Source organism: Manis pentadactyla, chromosome 4, assembly GCF_030020395.1.
Source record: "Manis pentadactyla isolate mManPen7 chromosome 4, mManPen7.hap1, whole genome shotgun sequence".
Classification (NCBI taxonomy): domain Eukaryota; kingdom Metazoa; phylum Chordata; class Mammalia; order Pholidota; family Manidae; genus Manis; species Manis pentadactyla.
The window spans coordinates 185,895,985-185,920,993 of NC_080022.1; the positions used below are offsets into that span (position 1 = coordinate 185,895,985).

At 60.1% G+C, this 25,009-nt stretch overlaps 1 protein-coding gene across 7 annotated transcripts in view; it reads left to right on the forward strand.

Annotated features, from left to right (window-relative positions):
* The window catches only part of SEPTIN9 (septin 9), a 144,434-nt gene that overhangs the window by 50,385 nt on the left and 69,040 nt on the right, over nt 1–25,009 (forward strand). Inside the window, exon 1 of one of the 7 annotated variants that reach the window (XR_008997477.1) lies at nt 3,022–3,218. The exons of the other annotated variants lie outside the window; for them this stretch is intronic. The gene's annotated coding sequence lies outside the window, so the exon portion shown is untranslated. Of the gene's footprint in view, nt 1–3,021; nt 3,219–25,009 lie in introns of those variants that run through there. 7 annotated transcript variants of the gene reach the window in all.

Sequence of the window (25,009 nt, forward strand, 5' to 3'; positions counted from 1 at the left end):
ATCTGCCAGTCCTGGAGGCCAGATGTCAGATATCGGTGTTGGCAGGGCCACGCTCCTGCTGAAGGCTTAGGGGAAGAATCCTTCCTTTGCTCTGCCAGCTGCAGGGGTCCCGAGTGGACTTTGATTTGTGACCACATCACTCCAATCTCTGCCTCTGGCTTCACATGTCTCGTTTCTCTGCGTCTCTGAGACTTCTCCTTTTCGGTCTCTTATAAGAAGAACTCTGGCATTGGATTTAGGGCCCACCCTAATCTAGGAGGATCTTATCTGGAGAGCCTTACCTTCATTACATCTGCAAAGATCCAAATCCGGTCACATTCTGAGGCTTGATGGAAACAGCTTTTCCGGGGCCACGGTTCACAGGTCTCATGGTGGGCAGGTGCGGTAGCTGTTCCCTCTGGTGTCTCTCTGATGATGCCTTGCCCCTGGGCCGGGCCTCCAGGCGGTCCTGCCCTCTCCCTTGGCCTTAGGAGAGCACACATCACGCGACGCAGATGCCTCTCGGTTGTATTTTCTTGCCAAATATAAGCTCATGTTCTTACTGCCCCTGCTGCTGTGCATTTCATCTGCCCAGCACCCCTGCCAGGATTCTTTGGCAGCCCCCCAGCCTGCCTACTCATGCCCTGGGAGAGGGGGATGGAGGCCCCATCACACTACAGCAATCAGACCTTATTAAAGTCCTGGAGCCCCAGACTGGACACAGCCATCAGAAGTGATCAAAGGACCAGAGATGATTAAAGGAGCAGGACAGATGGATGATTTAAACTGAGAAAGAGGCCAAGGAGTGGCAGGATTGTCTTCAGGTTTAGAGAAGGTAATTATTACTCGCAGGGTGGTATCCAGCTGTTTCCCATCTCCTCTGAGGACAGGAAAAAAGAGGAAATAAATGAGGTACAATTAGAGCAGTTGGTTAGATACAAGGGTGGACTTCCTGGCTGGGAGTGCTGCCAAGCACTGGGTTGGGTTTCCTGAGGGAGTGTGGGGAACCCACTTACCTGGAGGCCCCAGAGGTTAGAGTGAAGGGGAGCTGAAGGTAGGGGGATGGATTAGATGGGCGCTGGGTCAGGCCAACGTGGGGCATTTTCTGGCCTGGGAGATGGGCTCCCTCCTGCCATTGCCCTTTGGGTTACCAAAGGGGAGCATTTTGAGGGGGCGTCCCTCTGGCTGGGCTCCCCGAGGAGATAAGCATAAGTATGTTTAGCCGTGCTGTGAATGGAAATAAAAGCTGCACAATGAGCTGACCCCTGCTAAGCTGGCAGAACCCCACCCTTGCCCTCTGGGAGAACAATCACAGGGGTGTGTCCGCGCTCACCAGGTGACTTGTATGAAAACACTGGAGGAAAATGCTGTGGCCCAGTCTGGGTGCTGTCCTGGAGCCCTTCCTCGGGGCTGTGTGGGTCGGCTGCTCTTAGAGGCAGCGGACCACCGAATGCTCAAAGACAGGGTGCAGGGGGGTGGCTCGGAGGACAGGACTGCAGGCCAGGCCCAGGTGCTGGTTTTCAGCTGAGTGAACGGGGGCTGGTGTGCAAGCCATCGGGGTGCTCACTGAGAGCGGCAGCTCTGTTTCTGGAATCTGGACACCCTGGCAGAGGAGGGAGGGCGTGTGCAAATCTGCAGTCTGTGGTTTTACAGTTCCATGTCCACAAACTCACTTGGTTGAAAATAGTTCAAAATATCCAAAGCATGAGGGAGGGAGGGACGGCTTTTCTTAAAAAGGAAGGACTTGATTTCATCTACTTAAAAAAGCCCACCAAACCTCGTGCATTCTCACAAGAGGCCTCAGATAACCCGGATGGCAGCCAGGCCTGTGTTCCTGCACGTTTGGGGTCTTTCAGAACTTGGGGTGTGAGGGTGGGGAGGGGAGTGGCAGGGACCAGCCTGTTTCCCAGGATGCGCTCTGAGGCACTCATGTGCCACACTGCGGGGACCATATCACAGAGATGCCCTCCAACTCCGAGGACGGAGCTCCCTGCTGTGAAACCTCACTGGCCCTAACTTTGGCCTGAGGGCCCCTGGCCCCCCACCAAGGTCATGAGTGGAGCATAGGCGGGAATGCCCAGCCGGCTCGGACAACTCCTCAGCTGTGGGTGCCAGGCCTGGAGGGCCCTTCCTGGGGACTTGATCCTGTTAAGTTCCAACCCGTCCTTTTGTCTCCAGTTCTTAGGACCCTGCCTGCCCTGTAGATGGTAAGAGTTTCATCAGTGTCTGGTGAATGGCCGAGCCCAGGTGGAAGGAGGCGCCCCACGGGGCATTCCCCTTTCTCCCCATTCCCCACCTCCTTCCTTCGGATCCTACCCAGAATCTTCACACTTGGGGGAAGCCCGGGTCCACGCTGTCTCCAGGAGCCCCTTGCTGGGGAGGGACGGCACACTGCCCAGGCTGTTCTGACGGGCGCTCCGGCCCTGCCCCACGCCCCTGGGTACCCGCGCCTTTTCTGTCGGCCGCCCCCCGAGGGTGCAGCGAAGTGACCGAGGGGTGCCCCCTCCGCCACGGGCCACGTGACTCGCGCTCGCCGCCTGCTCCTGGCCAACACGCCGGGGTCCTGCCGGCCCGCCAGCGCCGGCGCTTAACCCTTGGAGACTTTAAGCGCGGGAAGGCGGCGGCGGCGGCAGCGAACTTTGTTTGGTTGCGTAAATAAAACCTCCGCTGAAGGGACCCTGCGCCCCAGGGAAGGGGAGGAATCTCTTCCCGCCTCGGCGCCGCCCCCGCGCCGCCGCCCGGCCTCCACATCCGCCCACATCTGGCCGCGGCGGGGCGCCCGGGGGGGAAGGGGCCGGGCCGCGTCCGTCGCCGTCCCCAGGGCGCGGGCCGGGCGGGGAGAAGGGGGGCGGCTCGGGTCGGGCGCGCAGGGCTCGGCGTGTCCCCGTGGCGGCCGCTCGGGCCCCAGCCTCCCGGCCCGGTCTTGACGGGCGGGCGGCGCAGCCAGTGCGAGACGGGGAGGCCGGGCGGCGGTGCGGGAACCTGATCCGCCCGGGGGGCGGGCGCGGGGCGGGGCGGGGGCGCAGTGCGCGGGGCGGGCCGGCGCCCGCCGCCTCCCCCATTCATTCAGCCGAGCCCGGGGGCCGAGGGGCTCGGCGGCCAGCTCTGAGCGGCGCCCCAGCCAGCGCGCAGGGCCCGGGCCCGCCGGGGGCGCTTCCGTGCGGCGCGCTGCCCACCAGCCACAATGTCCGACCCTGCGGTCAACGCGCAGCTGGACGGGATCATTTCGGACTTCGAAGGTGGGTGCCGGCCGGGCCGCGGGCGTCTCGGAAGCCCTTCGGAGCTGGCCCGGCGCGGGACGGTGCGCGGACGGGGAGGCGGACCCCCGATGGGGACGCCTTCCCGCGTGAGACCCCCGGCGTCGACGTGTTAGCACAGAGTTCGGGGGGCCGCGGGGACCGCACGCCCTCCCTGGCCCCCGCGCTCGCCCTGCGCGCTGCCGCCCGGTTTCCTTCCTTTTATTGTTGTTTGTGTTTGCCGAGCGACGACAAGCTCCTCGAGGGCTGGAGGGTTTCCTCGGAACCACAAGGGGTGGCGCAGTCCCCTCTGGGCAGTCGCTTGGGCCCCTCCCTCAGGGCTTCCCGGCGGCCTCCAGGCCGCGGTGGCCCTGCGGCGCGTTGGGGTTCGCCCCCCGCCTCTGCGTCCTGCCCGGAGGGAAGCCCCCTCTCCCACGTCCGTTTCGGGCCAGCCGAGCCGACCCCGGGCTGGGGAGGGCCGCCGAGCGTGCTCGGCCCAGGCCGCGGCGGCGTCCAGAGGGGGGTGTCCCGTGGCCCCCTCCAAGCCTGGGGACATCCTCCTCCGCCTCCCGGAGCCGGGCTGCCGCAGGGAGGGGGGCGGGGGGAGCGGCCTGCGAGCCGGGGGGAGCGCGTTTCGGCCGTCTCCCTCGCCCGGGGTTAAGTGTGGCGAGGCTTGGGGGCTTCTCCCTCCGAGGGCGGTGGGTCATCCCGGCTCTGGGCCTGCGTGTGCACTTTCGTGCGTCCTCGTGACTGCCTGTGGCTCTGCGTCCTGCGTCCTGGGGAGTAAATAAAGCGGCGGGACGGGGAAGCTCACACAATAGTCCTGGGCACTTCGGGGCCGGGTTTCTGAAGGCGGGCCTGACTGAGCTGGGACCTAGAGCCCCCGCCCCTCAGAGGGGCTCCCAGGCATCCTTGGGCAGAGCCCTCTGGTGGGCCCTAAGTCGGGGAGTCTGGGCTGAAGGGCGTTGCAGACGTCCAGGTGCCAGGCCAGCCTGGGAGGTCCTCTACCCACCGTAGGAAGAGCCAGGGCTGGCATCTGGGTGTCCGGAGTCAGCCGCACACATTGCCCACCTGGGAACCGCCCAGTCTGCCGTGGGGGTGGCGTGGGTGGGGCGGGGGCGGCACTTCTGGGGCCCAGAGTCTGGCTGGGTCCCAAGCGGAGCCCTGGCGGCTGTGATTCTCGGTTGGGCCTGGACTGGCTTAAGCAGGGGGTGAAGAGACCGAAGGGGTGAGGGTCCAGTGGCCAGCACACCTTGCCAACTGGCTGGGTGTTAGGAGCACTGGGCAAGGGGAGTTCCAGTTCAGCAGAGCTGTGGTGGCCGTCTGGACATCTTGGGGCACACGTTCATCCTGGGGTCCCCCCATGCCTTCTGTATTCTGTTCTGCCTCTTGCCTGGAGCACGGCACCGCCCCTCACCCCCCCCCCCCCCCGCAGCTGCTCTTTGAGATTCCTGCTGCCAAGCTGCGCTCAGGGCCTCTCATCACCCAGATGTCCAAGTGCGAGCACCATCCGATGTGGGGATGGCTGCCCCCTCAGGTCCCACACTCTGCGGATGGTCTCCTTGTGGCCTGTGGGCCTGGAGTGGCCTGCTGTCCGTGACCTGAGAGCTGCCTGCCGGTGGGGCTTCCGGGGAAGGACAGGATGCAGCCGCAGCCCAGAGGCAGGGTGGGGAGGTGGAGGCTCAGGGGTAGTGTTGGACCCTGGGGCAGTTCACGCCCTGTAGATTCTCGGCACCTGTGCCTCGGGGTCCCCGGGTAACTGCATCCTCACCCTCATGTGCCCCATCTGGAGATGCCAGCGGCTCTGCAGCTCAGTGGCCTCATTGAGACCCTCCTAGTGCAACAGTTGGCAACCCTGTGACTCCAGGGGCAGATTTCTCACTGCCAGGGAGAGGGACCGCTGGCCCTCTGGTTCCCTGTGGGCCTTAGTCTCCTTCTTGTGTGCCCTGAAAACCTGGAAGCGATTTGAGAGCAGGGGAGTCAGGAGTTGGAACCACGGCTTTCCAAGAGGACTTGTGCATGTGGGTTCTGCGCAGCCCACTGGGACCAGAAGGGCAGCCTCCCTAGGGGCCCAGGTGCAGAGTGGAATTAGGCGGTGGGACTGACGTCCTGGGCAGACGGACATGGGGAACGAAGGTCAGAGGAGGAGGAGAACGTGACCCAGGGCAACAGTGGGTGAGCCAGGGCAGGGAAAGGTCGTTTTGGAGGAGGTGGACCTTGTGCCAGTGGGAATTCGATTGCGGAAGGAAGGAGGCGAGCATTCAGGCCAGGGGCAGTGGACAGAAGTGGGGGATACTGGAATGAGCCTGTCCATTATGGGGCTGGGACATAAAGGGACCAGCTTTGAATGTCAGATGGGCCAGGCCTCCCAGTGCCAGGCGTGCCCACCCGCAGTCTGGATGGTCCTGGGGACGCAGCTGGAGTGGCCGGCAGTAGGGCTGGAGAAGCCCTGGTCTGTTAACATGGGGCCAGTGCGGAGCCTCCACCAGGGCTGCCCACGTGATGTCTTGGTTTCTGAAAGGTAGGGCAGGAGGGCTAGGGAGGGGAGTGCCTGCTCCTCAGGGCCCTGAGGCTGGCAGACCTGGCCGGGCAGGAAGCACCTGTAGACTGTGGTAGGAGCGAGGCCCCAGGGGCTACCACCAAAGCAAGGTGAATTCTGAGTTAACTGGGGTGATATTTTCAATCCAAGCAGATTGGAATCCTGCAACAGGGGCCAAAGGGCACCGAAGGGGGTTCCTGGGAGGCTCGGGGCAAGTGGCAGCATCCAGGGCAGACAGGAAGCTGCCCCAGGTGTGTGTGTGGGGTGCAGTGGGTGCCCTGAGGAAAAATTCTATTGGTGCCCTACATCCCGCGCGCCTCCGCCCCCTGCCCTGCAAAGCACCTCTCTCTTTTAGTCATATTACTCCCACTGTGCCCTTTGCCACCTAGACGACTGAAGCACTCAGTTCCTGAGAGCAAGGTCGTTAAGCTCCATCATGTCACCCAGGTGGCGTAGGGATGCATCCTGTCGTATATTTTGGACCTGTCTGTTGAGTTCAGGTCTCCCCCCTGGGACTGAGATGGTGGCATTGTCTTCCACGGTACAAACCTCCACGCTGTTATTTGCTTTCCCTTCACGGATAATCTCAGGGCTCTATGAAGACCCTCTCCCACATTGGGGCAGGAACAGTATTTTGTATTTTGCTCATGTAATTTTTTTAAATTTCCCACTTTTCGCTGTTGAAAATGGGCCTTGAGGTGGCCTTGGTGACCATCACTCCCCGTGTGACAGGGTCAGGAGAGGGGTGACCCTTCCCCCATCTCCTGGTTGGTGGAGGCAGGGGACAGTCGGATGGTGTTCTTGAGCCAGCGCAGGCCAAATCTGTTATCACAAATGCTGTTACAACTCGGGTCTTTGTGGAACAAAAGCCTTCCCCAGTGCCAGCTGTTGGCCTACTTTCCCCAGCAGCGTTCGTTGTAACCAGATTTGCACACGGTGAAAGCATCCTGAAAGTCCGTGATGTTTGTTGAAAAACAATGTGGCCCAGAACCCAGGCTGTGGTCCCAGAACTGTACTCTGACCTAGAGGATGTCTGCCCTTCTAAACCCTCTGCTTTCTCCTCAGAGGACCCTCCCAGCTGGGTCCCGGAGGCTGCTTCGTCTCCCCGGGAACAGGAGAGCAGGGTGGAAATGTGGGGTAGGCAGGGAGGGGGTCCCCTGGGCTGGGATGGGACCGTGCAGATGTGCCTGCTCATCTGGGAGCCCGACACCTCAGGGACGCCTGCCTCTATGGCTGGCTTCTTGTGCTCCTTTTTTCCCAGGACAAGACCTGTTGCTTGGTGATGGGTGCAGACCTGTCCCTAATTAATGCCCATGGGCCTCCAGAGTGATGAATCTTGCTGTTCTGCAAGTCTCAAGGCCTCTTGTGAATACCACCTCCCTGCAGCCTGCACCTCTGTGGCAGTGGGCAGGAGCCAGGGTGGTGACGAGGTCACTCGGGTGGGCTGGAGATGCTGGCCCTCTGGGATTCTGCGGGCGCCTGTTCTGCTGCTGCGGGGGATGGCTCTCTTGCAGGCCTGGCCGCCCCCACAGCACCGGCCTGGTGCTTTTTGCATCCAGAGCTCGGGACCAGGTGCCCACGGTCCTGGCTGTGAGCAGGAGGGCAGCTACACATGCGCCAGGTGGCAGAAGCCTCCGTAATCTGCTTCAGACCTGGGTGGGGAGGTGGGGCGAGCCGGGACACCCCACGTTTGGGGCATCAGTCTGGAAAGGCTGTCTGGAGGACATGGGTTTCCAGGAAGGCTTTGAAAGAGGCAAGCAGGCAGAGTTTGCATCCAGAGAGGGCCTTTGGGGGAAGAGGCTGTCGGGGCTGCCGAGAGCCGGGTATTTAGGGCCAGCTCTCTCTGCCGTCTGAAAGCTGTGTGGCCTAGGGTGAGTGTCGTAGGCCCAGGCCTCAGTCTCCAACTCTGTCAGGTAGGGTTATAAACGTCTCTGGGATTTACATGGATATGGCCAGCTGGTAGCACTGAGGCTGGGCTCTGTTCTGCATCTTGGTGTTGCTGCAAGAGATGGTTGGTGTGGATCCCTAAATGGAGGGGTCTGGGTGGTAAGAGGTGTTCAAAGGCCGCACGTAGGCCCAGTTCTGCCTGACCTCTCGGGGACAAGGCTGGACAGGGTGGTCAGTGCTGCAGAAGGAGCATCCGTGAGGGGCCTACCTGGGGGTCCCTCTGCATCCAACAGATAAACACGCTCCTGGCCAAGGGGGACCTGGCAGACTGTCTGCAGGTGCCGCAGCTCTCTCCCTGTCGGTGGGTCTGGGGTCATGTGGGCTGCACGGTTCCTTCCCTAGGGAGTCTTCCCTGTCCCCTCTGCCATCCCCCACCCCAGGACATTACAGGTGGGTGGGCCATGGGCCTGTCTTGCAGACAGCGACACAGGCATGTGCTGGACGCCAGCATTCCCGACAGGCGGGCATGCAGGGAACCTGTTTCAGGGAGTGGACACTGGCATGGGTATCCTTTTGGTCAGCAGCCCTTTGCAAGCCCTGATGGTGTGTGTGTGGGCTCTGAGCTAGGGAAAGAGCCCTGTGCCTCCCACTTGCCCCAGGAGCCAGTTTACTTGGTATCCCTGCCCTGCTGAAGGCTCTGGGAGCTTGGGCACGGGGTGCAGGCCTCAGGGGCCTCCCAGCCTGGGTAAACAAATCTGCCAGAGTTCAGGCTCCCACGGCCAATGTCAGGCAGGACAGTGCCCAGCATGAGGTGGGCACTTGTTCAGGCCCCGCTTATAGGGAGGCTGCCATGGTGATGGGGAGCAGTGGTGTGCTGGCCCACTTGTGACGTGGCATCACCAAGGGAAGCACAGATGTGCGGATCGTGCCCTGTCCCTTAGGAGCAGGTGACTGCTGAGCCCAGCTGTTAGTATTATTACCCTCCATTGGTTTACTAGCCAAATGCCCTGGGGTGGACTGGCTCAGAACAGTCACCTTGGCAGCAAGGACCTGGCAGTTTCGAGAGACCGGTGGTGGCCCCCAAACCCAGGACAGAGTCCCACCTTTCCTGCCAGTCCAGACCAGGTGCTCCCTGCAGGGCTCAGAGCCCCCAGGGGTGGGGCTGTGTGTCTTTGCTCAGCATTCTGTTGGCTGGAACAGTGGGTGGCATGCAGTAGACCCTCAAAGACTTGGCATGTGTGGAGAGTGGTGGGGAGGGTGGGGGTCAGGGCCACCGGGCAACCCAGGGGGCTCTGGCGGGAGATTTTTCTGAGGTCAGGGCCCTGGGGGATTTCATTGTTGTCTACACTTGTCCCAGAAACCCAGCCAGGAAGTAAGTTCCCCTGCTTTCTCTTGACAAAGCCACTGAGGAAAAATGGTCAACCAGTAGCTTTCTTTCCAAAGCCCTCTTGGTTTTTCCCAAATTTGGAGGCTCTCTGAATTGCTTATGAGGCTGAATGGTCCTGAACTCTGCAGCGTGGTCCCACGAAGCCTCAGGCTTTGTAATCTCTCCAGCCAAACAGACCCAGCAGTTGGCTCCTAGACACCCCTGGCGCCTGGGGCATTTCTGCATTTCTGCAAACAGCCCCAGCATTTGGGCTGTTTAATTTGGTCTGGACAGAGCTGGAAGGCTCTGTTCTGCCTGGACCAGGAGGCGTTCTAGAATGTCAAGTTTACTGTTGTATTTTAAAGGGCTGCCAGTGTCCAGAAATTTAGGTAGAGCTTTGATTTCAGCAGAGAATATCCACAGGGAGCGCCCCACGCCCGACCTGCCACCTGTCAACAGCCAAAGCTGCAGGGGAGGTGGGAGCCGGGAACGAGCAGTTTGATGTCCTCCCTGCCCACCCTCTTTCCTACGTTCCTGCCTGTCTAACAGGATCCCCCTTCCCGTGACTGTGAGCCCCCTTACATTCTCCGGCCTCTGTCCTCTGGTGTCTCTGGGTCAGCTGGGGAAGCTGATGTTACCCCAAGTTGCAAAATCCAGAACATGGAGGGGCCTGGCCTTAATCACATTAGTGTGCCCTCCCCAAAGGTGGCTCGAGCTTCCCGTGTCCCTGTCCCCAAGGCCAGGAGCCTCTGCCTCCGAACACCTGGAATAGCCTCCTGGAAGAGCTGGGTGAGATGGGGGAGGGGAGGCAGGCGAGGTGACCCCCCTGACCCCGTTGTACTTGTTCTCTGGGTACACATGGGGGATGAAGGTACCCCCAGGGCCTCAGGCTGGGTTTTGCAGGCAGTGGGGTGGGGTAGGGAGCTGGGTTTGTCCTGCAGCCCGGGGTTGGTTCAGCCTGAGCGGGGAATTCCTGGGCGCTGGTTTCCCCCAGTCCTCAGCCTCGGGCTGCTTCCTCTCTGTGCCCAGCGTCCTCCCTCCTGCAAAGAGGGGTTGGAGCACCCCTCGGCTCTTTGTAGCACACGTCAGGTCATTTCCAGTGATTCCACATGTGGTTTCCTACCCCACCACAGGAGTGCGGGTCAGTGGCTCTCTTTGCTGGTGGGCTTGTCGCTTCAGTACCCCAGAGCAGGGCCTGGGGGTCCCGGGCACCTCCTTGTGGGAGACTGCACTGAGGCACCTCCCCGGGAACGAGGAAGAGAGCCACCTGGCCCCAGGCAGGAGGTTGGTTCCCTTGGAGACCGGTGGTCCCTCCCATCTTTCTTTTTGGTGGGAAGAGAGAGATGTCCTGGGCAGAGTGAGTCTAGCTTCGTTTGGGCCTCCTGCCCATCTCCCCTCCCCCAGGCACCAGCTGGAAGTTGGAGATGTTTCTGCTTCCAGCCCTCAGGGGCCTGCAGCCTGCTGCATTTCACGACCCTTCCAGGCAGGATCTCACTCTGCACCCGGGCCAGCCCCCTCCCTGGGTGCCGGAAGCAGCTCTGGGCTGGGTATTTGGCCCTCCCTTCCACGTGGGTGGGCAGGTTCCCTGCGGGGTAGGCCAGGCCCCTGCCCGCGTGCCCTGGGGGCTGATATTATCTACAGTAAAAGCCCACAAGTTTTCCTGGCTCCAAACCAGGCCTGGAGGGGTGGCCTTCTCTGCTGTCCCCTTCCTCCTCCATTAAAAGTCAGGGGAAGGAGGACTTTACTCTGTAAAATAGCTGGCTTGGGTTTTTTCCTTCAGAATGAAGTGCTGGAATCCCTCTGTCCCCTGGTGGGCCAGGAGGAGGCTCCCCGGGGTGGGAGAGGCAGTTAGCTCGTTTGTTTGTTTATTCAACAGCTCTCTGTAGGCGCCAGCTAAGTGCCGGCCCTGTGCTAGGTTTTGGAGGTCCAGTCATGAACCCAGAGGATGTTATGTTCAGGAGGGCTTCCTGGAGGAAGGAGCACCTGACCAGAGTCCTGGTAGTTTACCAGGCAGGGGCTCCAGGCAAATGCTTGCGATTTCTGCCACCTTGTAGTTTGTTTGGGGAACCTTGTGTCAGTGCCTGGCTGAGGTGCCCTCAGCACTGAGACAGGGTGGGACGCTGTGCTTACAAGTACAGGCTTTATCTTTCCCTCCTGGTCAGGAGGCTGGGAGGGATTTGGGTGTTGAATAATCCAGGTGGGAGGGGGCACCCGACTGGCTTATTTAGCGAGGTGAGCAGGTGGCAGGTTTGTAAGGGCAAACGAACCCCGGGGGCCTTCATCAGAAAATTGCAGAAAGGGCTGCTTTGCTTTTTGCTAAACTACAAAAGAAACCCTTGGCAGGCCTGGGGCCTCTTGGGGTGAGATGGGGAAGGGATTGTTCATTCACACCTCTGCAGGTCCTGGGCGGAGGGGAGGAGAATGGCGGAGGTGTTGTCCCCTCCCACCTGGGTTGCTGCCTCCCCACTCCAGCTCCTGGCCTTAGGGCAGCTGGGAGCACAGGGACACTGAGGGGGGACCTCCTCCCCCAGCCTCGGCTGCAGCCCCAGCAGGCTGGCCTGGCTGGGGTGGGGGAGGAAGGGGGCACTCAAATATTTACATCTCCTCTAATATTTAAATGATGAAGCCTGGCTCCTGCAAACAGCTGTCCTGAGCCAGCTGTCAGGCCCCGGCCTCTCTCCCTCCCTCCCTCTGCATTCTTTGTCTCTGACCCAACTCCTGGCCCTTCCTCCAACCCTGCTGGTTCTTGTCATTTTTCTTAACCATCTCCTTCATTGAGCACCTACTACGCGCCAGGCACTGGGCTGGGCAATTTTTATGAGGCCTCATAGTCCTGGAGGTGGACAGGCTGCTGGGGTTCGCTCAGGGCACAGCTGGCCTGCGCCCACCCTGGAAGGCAGAGCCAGGTCCTCCTGGGCCCATACCTGCATGTGTCCATAGCTCCCTATTGCTGAAACCTGCCCCCGGGTCCTCCCTGGTGCCACCTTACATGGGCTGACCCTCCCTTGGCTATGATGGAAATCTCAGGCTACTTGTCTGGTAGCTGGGAACAGCTGGCGGTCTAGATGGCATGGGGCTGCCTCTGCCCCAATCCAAGCTTCACTCTCCAGCTTGGTGACTGCATTCGTGAAACGGGAATTGCTGGGCGTCCGGGAGGCTCGGGAGAGGCTGCTCCTGGGCTCGGCGCAGGGCCCTCTGCTTTTAGAGTCCAACTCTCAAGGGGCCGGGGTCGGGTTTGGAGGCAGAGTGCTGTGATGGTTTACCCGGCTGGCTCAGATTCACCTTCACCCTGCCCAGGCTGTGATGCCCAGTGAGTCACGGCCTCTCTCTGCCTCAGTTTCCCACCTTTAAAATGGGACAAGAGCAAAATCATTGTTTTCGGGTGGTCGTGAGCATAGAGTGAGCTAATAAACAGAAGCCCTTATAATTGTGCCCAGCATGTGGAGAGCCCGGTGAATGCTGACTGTCAAAGATCCCCAAACACACTACTCCTTAGATTTAATAGCGCACGCCGGCAGCATCTGAGGCCTGGGGCAGAGGGCGGCTTTCTCAGCGTGTTTGTGCCGTCACACAGAATGGGTGTCTTGAGCAGTAGACATTTATTTCTCAGTTCTGGAGGCTGGAAGTCTAAGATCAAGGCACCGACATACTTGGTGATTCTGACCATCAGTCTGGTGAGGGCTTCCTGGTGCGTAGCCTGCTGTGTTCTGGAAGGAGCTCCTTCCTAAGGGCACTGGTTCCATCCAGAGGGCTCCACCCTCAGGACCTGCTCACCTCCTAATACTGCGCCCTGGGAGCTGGGATACAACATGTGGATTTGGGGATGACAGTCACTGTCTATAGCAGGGACCACAAACTGCCTTGCCCCTGCCCTCAGGAGGGTGACGTTCTATGGGGAGGACTTTGATCACTATTCTAGGGAGGGTGGGGGGATTTGAGTGGAGGCAGGGGGCCAGCCGGGGCCCTGAGTGCAATGCTGCACTTCTGTCCTGCCGTTTTCTTGGCATGTGGATTACACCAGATTTTATCGCCAAGGACCTGGGCTGCCTGGGCCTTGTCTAAGGTAGTAAACTGTGGGCCTTGGGCAGGGATTGGGGCCTTGTGACCAAGCTGCCTGCTTACACTGTGGGCCTCTGGCACCAGCAGTGCCCAGCCATGCCTTTGGGTTTGTGACCAACCTGGGAGCTGAGCAGTGGCAGCTGACACTGGACATTGACCTTGGGTGACTCTTGGGAGGTGGGGACAGGTGCGGCCGCTGAACCTGCAGCACCAAGGCCTCTGGCCAGGGCTACCCCCAGCAGGGTTGGTGCTCAGGGTTTTCCTGTAGGATTCTCAGGATGGGGTAGTGGTGGAGAAGAGGCTTGTGAGAGGGAGACACAGAGGTCTCCACCCACCTGCCCCTCAGACCCAGCCCTCCTGAACCAGAACCTCCAAGAGGTGGGCCCAGCAGCCTGTTTTTGAACAAGCACCAGAAATGATTCTCATCAACAGAGCTGAGAATGATCTGGTCCCAGAACTTTAGGGGACCACAAAGTGACTTAGCCAACTCGTGCAAGAGATTTGAGCTACCTGGAGAAGAGCACAGAGCCGTGGCCCTGCGTGAGCCGGCGTAGGAAATGTTCCTGCATGCACGGTAAAGAAGACTGCCAAAATGTTGATGGTAGTTATCCGGGTCATGAGTTTATAGATGTTTTTCCTTTCGTTTTCTCTGTGTTTTGCAAATCTTGAGCATTGCCCATAAATTGCTTTTATGGTCAGGAAAAAGAGCAGTAGATATTATTATTAGAAGTTCAAGGTCAAAAAGAAAAATAACTCACCCAACTCAGTCTCCCACCCCAATTTGAGAGATGAGTTCCTGGTTGATGGCGGCAGGGCCCGTGGGCCCCTGCTGGCTTTTCCAGGTCATGGTTGGGTTGCTGGGTGGAGTGAAGGCAGTTATGCCAAAGGTGCAGCCCACCGGGAACCCCCCCCAGGCACAGCTGCAGACATGTTTTTTGGCCACAGCCATGGTCCTCAGCCTCAGCCCAGGATGGAGAGAGGCTGGCTCTCCCTGTCACCCCTGGCCAGGCCCCTCCAGCTCTGCCGAGTGTTTGGAATGCTGGACCTGGTTGGCTCAGGAGCAAAGAGAGCTGGTGGCAGACTTCAAAGTGGCCCTCGGGGGTGGGCCTTTTAGTTCACCTCTTCCTGCCTGGCACCAGGACACTGAGGCCAGAGGGGTCACCTGCCAGGGCCAGTCAAGTGTCAGTGGCACTTGGGACAACTCTGTGCCTTAACCCTGGCGGCCCCCCGGCTCTGGCTGAGCTCCTCCGACTCCCTCACTGAGCAGCTACGCTGATAGCTTGATGAAAATGCCTCATTTTATCTAAGAACAGAGTGACTCCTGCCTGCAGCTCCCCTTTCCTGCAGGTTCTCTCATCTGCCCTGTCGGAGGGGCTTTGAGGCTGGATGCATGCCCCTGTTGGTGCAGTGGGCCCTGGGCACTTCCTGGGTGGATGGGAGCTTGGCCCTCTCCCTGCCCCAGGTCCCCTGCAGCTGGTGGCCTGGAAGGGCCTGGGGGATTCATAAGGTGGGAATTGGGAGGTGGTGACTGCCAGCCTGAACCCCAGTGGCCAGCAGGCAGGTTGGGGTTAAGGGGCTGAGTTGGCGGCTCTGGTTGCCGGGGATGGGAGTCAGGACGCAGACATGGATGTATCCTTTGGGGGCCAGCATTCAGCCTGCTGCAGTGGCCTGTCACATGGCAGTAAGTGCTCTGGGTTTGGGGAGAGTGGGGGTGGGTGGGTGGGGGAATCCAGGCTCGGACGGGCCTGTGGTGTGACTTTGAGTGATGTTGGCCTCCCCGGGCCTCGGCCTCCTCATCTGTACCAGAGTGTGGTGCTGCCCCACCTGTGGTCCTCTGGGCAGCTGCCCCGTGGTCCACCCCCTCCTAGAGGCCAAGTCTGGCTCACCTTAGGTTTCCAGGGGCCTTGTCGCGATGGATGTGTGGAGCTGGCCGAGAGCTTGCTGACCCTGGTGAGAGCCCAGGAAAGCCTCGATCGAGCAAGGGCCTGTGAGAAGGCCTCCCTCAGCCCCACCTGGGGCTCTTTGGAATGGCCGGGAGAACCTCTGGTGGGGGGGATTCTGTCCCCAAAATCCCTCTTCCAGAATCTTCTGTGTCCAGCTGTGGCCTCTCCCACACAACAAACCCATCCCCTCCTTTTAGTTTTCTGTGCCCCTTCGTTGCCAAACCCCTCGAGTCCTTGAGGAGAGAACCCCGCCTGCTCCACCCCCAAGGTCCCTGCAAATCCATCGTAGCACGTGCAGGCCACTGAGACCCCGTGCTCCCCTCCAGCCCAGCTTGGCCAGTTTGGGCATGCAGGTGCGAGCCCTTCCCAGCTCCATTCCTCTGGAGGCCTGGGGAGCAGCCGGACCTCTGGGTGCTAATCTGACTGGGGCCTGACCTCTGCTCCCCGGGGTTGCCGTGCCCTGTAATTAGGCTGCCACTCCTCTTGGCCCGGGCAGCGACCGCCTGCTGCCTGCCTCCAGGCCACAGCGAGCGCGCCATCTGCCGCCCTGGCAGGCAGCATGATTAATGGAGGGCTCCACCTGGGCCAAGCGGCCTCTGCTGTTAGACCTTTTTTTTTGCATTTTTAAGTGCTTTCACCCTCTCCCCAAGTAGTGTGGGGTGAGGAGGGAGGGGTGGCTGCCCTGGCCAGAGGCATTGGGAAAGTCACCACTTTGCGTGCAGTGCTAGGCTGACAGCAGAGAGCAGAGGAGCTCCACCAGGACTGTGAAGCTGGCCGCTGGCGGCCTGGCTGCCTGGCCCCGCGCTGTGGAGCTGAGGCTGCCCGACGCGCTCTGGGGTTGCCCAGGCCTGGCTTAGTCACATGGGAAGAGCCAGCAGGGGCCTGGACGCCGAATGCAGGGGGGCTGTGGGTGGTCTTCCATGGAGTAGCACTGCACCTTGCTCCTTGGTGTGGGAATGGGGCTCAGGATAGTGCCCACGGGGCCTGCAGACTGCGGAAAAGGTATGTCTGGGTAAGTGGTGGACGGTGGGAGGGTGGAGGTAAAAAGGAGGAGAGGGGTGGAGAACGGGTCAGGACCCTCTTGGGAGGGGCTGGGCTCTGACCTGGAACCAGCAACTCAGTTTTCTCCCTCAAAGGGCCCCCTTGGGGTGTGGATTACAGGGCTCTGGGCTCAGGTACCTTCCAAGCCCTTGGAGCTGCGGCCTGTCGTTTCCGGTTTTGAAGTGCCCTTCTTGGCTGCCATTTATCAGGGAACCTTTGACCCAAGGAGGCCTGAAAGGTCATCTGTCCCCTCCCACCCTCCAGGCAGGGCTGCACCTAAGCCCTGCCCCTTGGCCTTCATGAGGAGCTCTGCAGGCAGCCTTGTCGCCAGCCTGCCTGGCCTCGGCCCCGGTCAGGAAGTTTCCCCATCAGACCCCACCTTCCCGCGTGCCGCAGTCCATGTTCTGCTGCACTGCAGAGAACCAACAGCTGGTTTAAGCGGGAGGACGAGACCATTTCCCCAGGTCCTCTACATGTGTTCCTGTTCCCATAACTTTGATTTGCCAAGAAAAAAGGAAGTTCACATCTTAGGGCAGCTTTTAAAGTCCGCCTGGAATGACCCCTGCGTCACCAGAGCTGGGGGACTGGCTGCATGGTGGGCGAGCACAGAGAGGCCTTCTTCTGGTGAGGGGTGGGAAGAGGCCCTGCCCGGGCCTGGGGACTCACCTCCTGGAGCGCAGTCGTGGGCCTGCTCTGGGTAGAAGTCACTTTGTGGCTGCCTGGTTGATGCCCCCGGCAGCTCAGCTATGAGGTGGCTTCATGCCCCTGAGAGCTGTTACCCCAAGACTTGCCTCTGGCAGGGGACAGGTGAACACGAGCAATTAACCTGCCATAGGCAAGCGGACCAGATAACTCATTGCCCCTCTTGGGACACTGTTGGGAATGAAAACAGTGCCCTGACAGATGACAGTGACGGCCGTCCCAGGGGGCCTGGACTCACGGGCCCCTGGCCTCAAGGGGGACACTCTGAGGTGGGGGTGGGGGGCCAGCAGCAGGATAGGGCCACCGGGGCAAGGTGCTCGCCAGTGACGAAGGGCGGCATGAGCTGGTGGGCTGCGCGGGCCAAGGCAGAGGCCCCTTCCTACCAGCCCACCCCGCCACCCCCGTCCCAGAGCTGGTGACTCACGGCCGGATGTACGGAGCCGGTAGGGCCAGCTCCTTGCGGAGCGCCGCGGGAGCCCCCGTCCCAGGCCTGTCCCCCGTCTCTGCTCCGTCTTCACGCGGCCTTCTCTGTGCGACTTCCTTTTCTGTCTCTTACGAGGACCTGTCACTGGATTTAGAGCCCACTCTGGTCCAGGCTGATCTCATCTCCAGACCCTTAATTACTTTACATCTGCAAAGATGCTTTTTTCAAATAAGGTCTCTTTCATAGGTTCTGGGGGTCAGGACTCAGACATGATTTGGGGGGCCCCTATTTGACCAATGTCCTCTGGACAGAACAGCATAGCAGGTACTGGAAGCCGTTGTGAAGGGGTCAGTAGGACCTCTTGTCCCATCCTGGTGGGGTAGCCAGTAGGTAGGTGGGGAGGGCTGCCCGGGAGCTCTTGGGATGGTTTTGCCTGCATCCTCGTCCTCACTTAGCAGGTTGCCAGAGAGCTTTATCCAGGGAGAAATTAATATCATGAATTTGGGGAATAAGAGAAGGTCCGGGATCTGGGGCCAGCTGTCCACGCCTCTGTGCTCCCCACCTGCGACGCAAGGTCTTGTTTGTGTCTCCAGTTGAGGGGCAGGGTCACCAGTGCTCCACTTCCAGCCTTTGCACTCTTTCTGTACCGTTAAATGGGCTGGGCTGGGAAGGGCATCTGTGCCCTGCAGGCTGTGTGAAGGGTCCCCTGCAGCTGCAGGAGCCCGGGAAGGGAGGCTGGGGGCTTGTTTTTTCCTCTTGGCCTCAACTGGGAAACCCAACCAGTGGGCAGGGCCAGGCCTCCCAAGTGGAGGCTGTGATGAGCAGGAAGGCCCCCTGAGTGCCTGTGTCTCCCAGGCCCAGCGCATCAGAGCCGAGAGAAAGCAGCTCCTCCTAATACCCAAAGCAAAAGACAGTCATCAAAATAAATCAGTTGGGAGCGTGGCCTCACAGTCTCTACCTGGGGCTGAGTGGCTTTCCCTGGGCCTGAAGACCCTCTGCTGAGTCTGCAGTTCTCATGGACACTTGGCTGTCCCTGCATAACCCCCAGGGCTAAGTGGAAATGGTTAGCGGGTTTCTCCTTGTTCTTCCTCGTCCGGGGGCACAGTCTGGACCCTTGGTAAGAAGTGCAGCTGCGTGTGGTCGGAGGACCAGGGAGCAGGGGCTTTGTGCCCATTGCCCACACACCCCAGGTTGCCTTCAGCCAGCCACGTGTGCAGATAAGCGCAGGGCAGCCAGCGGCCCTCAGCCACCGCACTGGACCGCAGGCCCTGAGCCAGAGCTGGGGGCAGATCGAGCCTGGTATTAGACATGGTTCTTAGGCTGCAGCCCTGACAAGCTGGCCTGGGGGAAGGTTGAGGGCGAGTGGCCGAGGGGAGGACTTGGAGCTGTGGGGGCCGTGCTGACACCTTCTTATCCTTCATATGGACTTGCCTTTTGCCAAGCTGTGCCAGTGTTGTTAAACAAACGTGTTTTTCTTCGGGAAACCCAGGGCTGAGCTCTGCTGACGCTGCAGGCTCCACTCAGCCACAGTGTCTATTTTTAAGCTCTTCCTTTTGGACTGTTTTGCTTCCTGAGGACACGCCCCCTTCCCACTTTCCCCATCTGCATCCTCCTCTCTGTACAGAGCCTGCCTCTCCCATGTGGTCCCTTCGCCATCCCCCTCTTCCACCAAGTCCCCAGAGGCAGCTCCTGAGATAAGGAATCAAGTGGCAGGTGACCCAGGTGGTCCCTGATCTTGGGAGTGAGACAGGGAGGGGCAATGGCCTGTTGGTGCATCACCAAGCATGTGGGCAGCAGGAGCTCAGCCCGAGGAGGGGGTGGCTGGGGGACATTGCCCTATGCATCCCAGGGTTGTCCCACCCCATGGGGGGAGCCCCCTCCTACTTTCTGAGCTTGGGCACAAGGTGGCTACGAGGAGGGCCTTGGGGCAAAGGGACAGGAACTGGCCATGGGTGTGATGGACACTGGCAAAGTGTGTGTGGCCTCAGCTGCTGCTGGGGTGACCACACATGCATGTGGGCACATCTGCCTATGGGGTGCATGTGCACAGGCGGTCATGGTGCCAACAACATGGTAACTGCTGCATGGGCACCTCTGTGTCATCCCGTTAGCGCCCACAGCATGGGGAAGCGGCTCTGAGAGTACTGTGGTCATGGCACTCCGTTTGCGCCCCTGCTGTTGACGCTGAAGTAGCAGCAGAGTCTGTAGGACCCCAGTTTGCAGGACCCACAGTCTGCAGGACCCCCAAGTCTGCAGAACCCCCAGTCTGCAGGCCCCCAGACCTGTCGGCGGCTCTCAGCCTTTGCCCCACACTTCCCTCTGGCTGGAATCACCTCCTGGTGCCGCCCGGCCCCTCTTCCTAGTTAGCAGCTGGGACCAAACCTTGGTGTCTGTGGCCTTTGGGTCACTTTCTCTTAGGGATTTGCTATTTAATGACTGGCCCGCTGGGTCCCACTTCCTCTTCTGTCTTCCCTGCTGCACCACGGGGGGCAGTTTTCACTACCCAGCTGCAGTCCCCCAGCTCCTGTCCACCCAGCCAGGCCCTGCCTGAGTCCTCCCACCTGCGCAGGCCAGGGGCTGTGTTAGCTGACCTGATGGCTGCACACTTACCTTCGGGGTAGTGGGGAGGGGTTGGTTTCCCTGCTCAGGACAGGGAGCAGAAGGGTGCCCTCCACCTGGCTCCATTCTTCTGGGTTCCCTGGGCCCCTGCCCTGGCTCCTGGGGGCAGAACCTGAATTGCTGCTGCCTGGAAGAGACTGAGTTTTCCCGGGCCATCCGGGAGCCTGAGCCCAGGATTGCGCCCCACACTAGGCAGTGGCCACGCTGGCTGCCCCCACCGAGGGAGCTGCACATAGGATGGTTTTGACCTTGGTATCTAGCATTCCTTCACATGACATTTGTCCTGCACTGGAGTAGAGCTTTGTCTCTGGTATCCCCTCCCCAGACCCAGGCCCACTGAGTGCCCAGAGCAAGGAGAGGCTGCCGGCAGCCTGCGGTCGGAGCAGGGCCTTCACAATGGCCCCTTGTGCGCGGCGCATTCCTCCTTAAACAGGCCCAGATCCAGGCCGTTCCTGCGTCGACCCCATGGGCATGGACGACCGGAAGGTCTGCATCTGGTGGCTGGCTCCCACCTCTGCAGCTGCTGAGCCTGTAGGTGTTTAATGTACTGGGGAGGAGTGGGCTACGGGGAGAAGTGGGCCTGGCCCCACTGCCCGCGGGTGCCCACAGCCTCCCCTGTCCTCAGCGAGGCTTGTGTTTTAGAAGCAGGGTTGATGGGTTTTCCCCCTGTAAGTGTTAAGTGACCCCCGTGTAGAGGCGGCATGCTGGGAAACATCTCCAGCTCGTGGTGAGACACCCCCACCCTGAATTCCATCCAGAGACAGTGGTTTCTGGGTGTGCATGCCGCACATGTGTGTGCGAGAGGAAGTCAGGATCTCTGTGTACATCTTGTATCCTGCTATTTTTCCTTAGTATTCGTAGCATTTCTCATCTTCAGAACCATGTTTTTGATGACTGTGCAGGACTGAACATATGGGTTTAGAAAACTCTACGTAAACCTGAATTGTTTCCAGAATTTGCTGTTTTCATGCTGATGCAGATGTGGCCACACATAAGTCTTTCTGTACTTCTGATTATTTCCTTGGGGTAAATTCCCGGCAGTGGGTCACAGCGCGTGAATCTCCTTCAGGCTCTCAGTGCACATTGGAGAAGGGCCAGTGAGGGCTTTTGGGAGCAGGCGAGGTTGGCCAGGCTTTGGCGGGACTTGGATTCAGAGGAGGTTGAAGGGGGCATTCTTGTCTTGGAAGCGGCATAAACAGAAGTGGGCGCCCCCTGCTCTTTGGGAGTTGGCAGTACTTGTCCCTCCGGGTGGCAGTGTGGGGACCCTCCCCGTGCGACCTGGCTCGTATTTGCCAGATGCTCTGTGGCAGTCTGGCTGGCCATGCCCAACTGGGCTCTCTCGTGTGCCCTCTGACTGCACTAACATCCTGCAGATGCTGGAGGAGGCAGCCCAGCACTGCTCCCCTCTGTGCTGGTCCAGTGAAAGGCCACTTTTCTGCCCACTTGGTCATCAAAGCCAACATGTGGTCACTAGGAGTCTCAAATCTGCAACTCGACAAGCCATGAGGGCTCTTAGGCTTCCGTGTCCGCATGTGGACACTCCTTGGCTGCCTCTCTCTCCACGGGTTGGGGGCAGGACGAGGTGAAGGGGAAAGCACCCACCGCGTGGCAGGCTGCACCCGTTCCCCTGTGGGGGTGGCGGAGGGGCCTTCCGAGGAGGGTGGCTGCATGTATGGAGGAGCCGGGTCTTTATTTAAGACTCTGATGGGGGAGGAGATTTTGGAGGACCCTGCCCTGCCAGCTCCGTGACAAGCCGTCTCCTAATTTTTCCCAGCTGGGTGCTGTTCTTGTTCACATCGCCCTCCGCGGGGAGGCAGCTGCACATGGGATGTGCCTTGCACAGCCTGCCGTAAAGAACGATCTTGTTTCCTCGCCAAGCATTCTGGTATAAATGCAGAGCAGTGCTGTCCTCCCTGACCACTAGCCCCCTGCCGTCTGGGGTTTTGCATGATTCCGATTCCAGGAAAGGGGAAAGGAGGCAGCCTTTTCTCCTCTGGGTCCCTGGACACAGCAGCTCTGGATGCTTCCATTGGTCTGTCCGTTGGATCTTAAGAGGGGTCGGGGCTGGAGAGGGGCTGGAGTGCAGAGTGGGTGACGGCTCTGGCAGAAGGGGCCCCCGACAGTCTCATAGCCCAGAGGTGTCCTCCTTCTGATGGTCCCTGCTAACTTCCTGGGGCTTTGCACACTGTGTGGCTTGAACAACAGAGGTTGATTTTCTCATAGTTCTGGAGGCCAGAAGTCCAAAATCAAGGCATCAGCAGGGCCATGCTCTCTCCGGTAGCTCGAGGGGAGACTCCGCCTGGCCTCTTCCAGCTCCCGGGGCCCCAGGTTGTCCTTGCCTTGGGGCCGCGTCACTCAGTCTGCCTCTGTCTTCACGTGGCCGTCGCTGTGTCTCAAATGCCCCTCGTATGAGGACACTTACAGTATTTAGAGCCCATCCTAAATCTAGGATGATGTCCTCTGGAATCCTTACCCTCAGTTCCATCTGCAAAGACCCTTTTCCCAAATGTGGCCCCATTCACAGCCTCGGGGGCGGAGAGGTTAGGGCTGGGGTATATCTTTTTGGGCGTCCCTATTCACCCACCACAGAACCTTAGAGGGAAGTGGCGCTCCTCTCTCAGGCTGACATGGGGTGAAGACCTGGTGCCTCCCTGCTCCTGAGGCCTGTTCTTTGGGGCTCCCCCAGGGCTCTGTGCCCACGGCTACAAACCTGTGGTCCCGCTGGCCTTGCAGAAGCAGCCGCTGAGGCCCCTGCAGGGCTGGAGAGCCGGCTTGCGGTGTAAGGGAGGAGAGGGCGCCCCAGACTCCCTCCTGAGGCTAGCCAGCAGCCTCGAAAGAACATGGGCTACATGACACGGGGCAAGGGTGTGAGCCGTGTAGGGCCAGGGGGCTTTGGGAAGAGGCAAGAGCAGGCCTGGCTTTGGGGTGACCTGAGGTCAGAGGAGGAGGAGGAGGTATGCTTGTTTGGGAGTATGGCGTCAATGATCCAGAACAGTCACTGCCCTGATGTGGGGACAGCCTGTTAGCACGGGACCCACGGGACCCACGGGACCCACGGGGATGGGACGGTGCCTGAGGGTAAAGGCCTAGGTAAGTGGTGCAGCCAGGCGATGCGCATGCAGGTGGTAGAGGGCCCAGGGGGGACGTGCCTAGAAGGAACTCAGTGTGGCTGGAGAGGGGAGGGTGGTGGGTGGGGTGCCCCTCAGGGGTGACGTGGGTGGCCGTGTGGTGCATTCCGGCCACACAGGTGTCCCAGGATGTGGTTCTGGGGCTCCATCAGGGCAGTTCAGCATCAATGCATGCATCACGGATGGCTTAGCTTTGGGGCAGGCCCTTAAATCGTGTACCCGGAGTCGGGATGTCTCTGAATGGGCTCCCCAAATGGGGCGTGGACCGTGCTGGGACTTCCAGGGAGGGGGTGCGTCCCTTGGGGCAGACCTGGGAAAAGGCCCTGCCCACCTGGTTTCTGTTCTCCAGCTTGGCCCCAAGAACTAGCACAAGGACACCTGGAAATGCCTCTGCCACGGTGGGCAGGGGGGCGCCGACCTCTCCTCCAGCAAGGCGCCATTCGGGCACTTTGGACAGCCTTGAGGCAGGGTGATCGAAGCTTTGGGAGGCCCTGGAGCCATGTGAGAACACAGTTCTGGGCATTCAGCTCTGGTCTTTTCTGCCAGTTTAACAGGCACTTGCCCTCTTCCTGGGGCACTTCAAGGGCAGTCTGCCCTCTGCCTTATCTTGGTGGATGGCCACAGGATGGGCAGAGATGCACCAAGTTGGGATCCCTGTGCTGGCACATCCCTGCTGCCCTTGGCCACGTTATCAACCAGAGGTCACAGGCCCTCAGGCCAAATGAGGCCTGAAGGTGTGATTTTCTTTGATTGCAGTGTCTTTAAAAGGATAATTTTACTTTGTGCTGGCCCACAGAAATTGGAGATATAAAAATATCCAGATTATCTCAAGAAGCCTCGAGCTGTGGCCCACTGGGCATGCGCTGCCCCCGCAGAGTTGAGCAGCAGGCTTGTGCCTGAAACAAGGCGCTTGACAGTGACAGCTTCCCAGATCTGTGCAAGTCCCCTCCCTCAGAGCTCATTTCCAGTCCCCAGAGGGTCTCTGGGATGGTTGAGGCTTGTACCCCAGGGTTTTATGCCCTGTACACTGAGAAGGAGTTGTGCGGGGGGCTTAGAGAGGGTCCCACAGCAGTGACACATTTGGGGAACCGGGAGCTCCGACTGCTGGTGTGAGGGCCTCCTTGGCTTCCTGTCATTTCTGGTGCTCGAGAGCACACACTGCCTTGGCCACCCACCCACTTGGCCGCCCCTAGCCCTGGTCCCCTGAAGGGTTAGGGAGAGAAAAGGGCTGTGCTGGGATTTGGGGGAAAGAAGACTGGAGGGCAGGGCTGCTAAGAATGTCCCCTGAGAGCTACTGTTGGGGGCTGGGGAGCAGCTGTGGGCAGGGGAGGGAGAGCACGGTGGGGTCCCATGAGCTCCCGGGCTCCGAGGGGGTGGGGGTGGGCGAGGCGCTGTGGTCACCGAGGGCCTAACCGGGGCCTGGCCGGGAGGGCGCTGGTGAGTGAGTGTTCCCGCCACGTGCGCCCTTTCCTGCTCTGCTCTTTGTAACTGGGAGCAGCTGGTTCTCCGTTTAGAGCCTGGCTGTTGGGACTGTGGAGAGGATGACTTCCCAGGCACTGTCCCCACAGGTTCGCAGGGGGCAGGTTCTGGTGGAGATAGATGGTGGGCAGCTGGGCTGCAGGGTGGGGATCCGGACGCTCAGTGCCCCACTGGCCCTGGACTGGCTGGGCAGGTAGTGAAGGATAGAGGCAGATGCAGCCCAGGGAGAGGACGGAGAGAGCTGGCCCCACGCCAGGGCCCCGCGTTACTCCATCAGGAGCTGAGCAGCCAAGCAGCTAGAACCTTGGGCCTCAGCGTGGGACGGACGTGGCTTCTGGCTCTGCCATTCACTCTCTGTGCTGTTGGCAGTTTGCTTAAGTGCCAGGGCCTCGGGTTCCCTGTCTGTTCCAGGGGATATTGTGAGGAATGAGATTGTGCACAGTAAGCCCAGAACCTTGCTTATATTAAAAGTTCCAGTGTCGGGGTTCAATGAGCTACAATAGGATGCTGTCACTCCCCTGGTGGTTCCTATTGGTTGTGGGTGTGGCTAGTATTGTTGGGGAAGGGTCTTCCCGCCTTCCCACGCTGCCGCCGCCGCGGTGTGTTT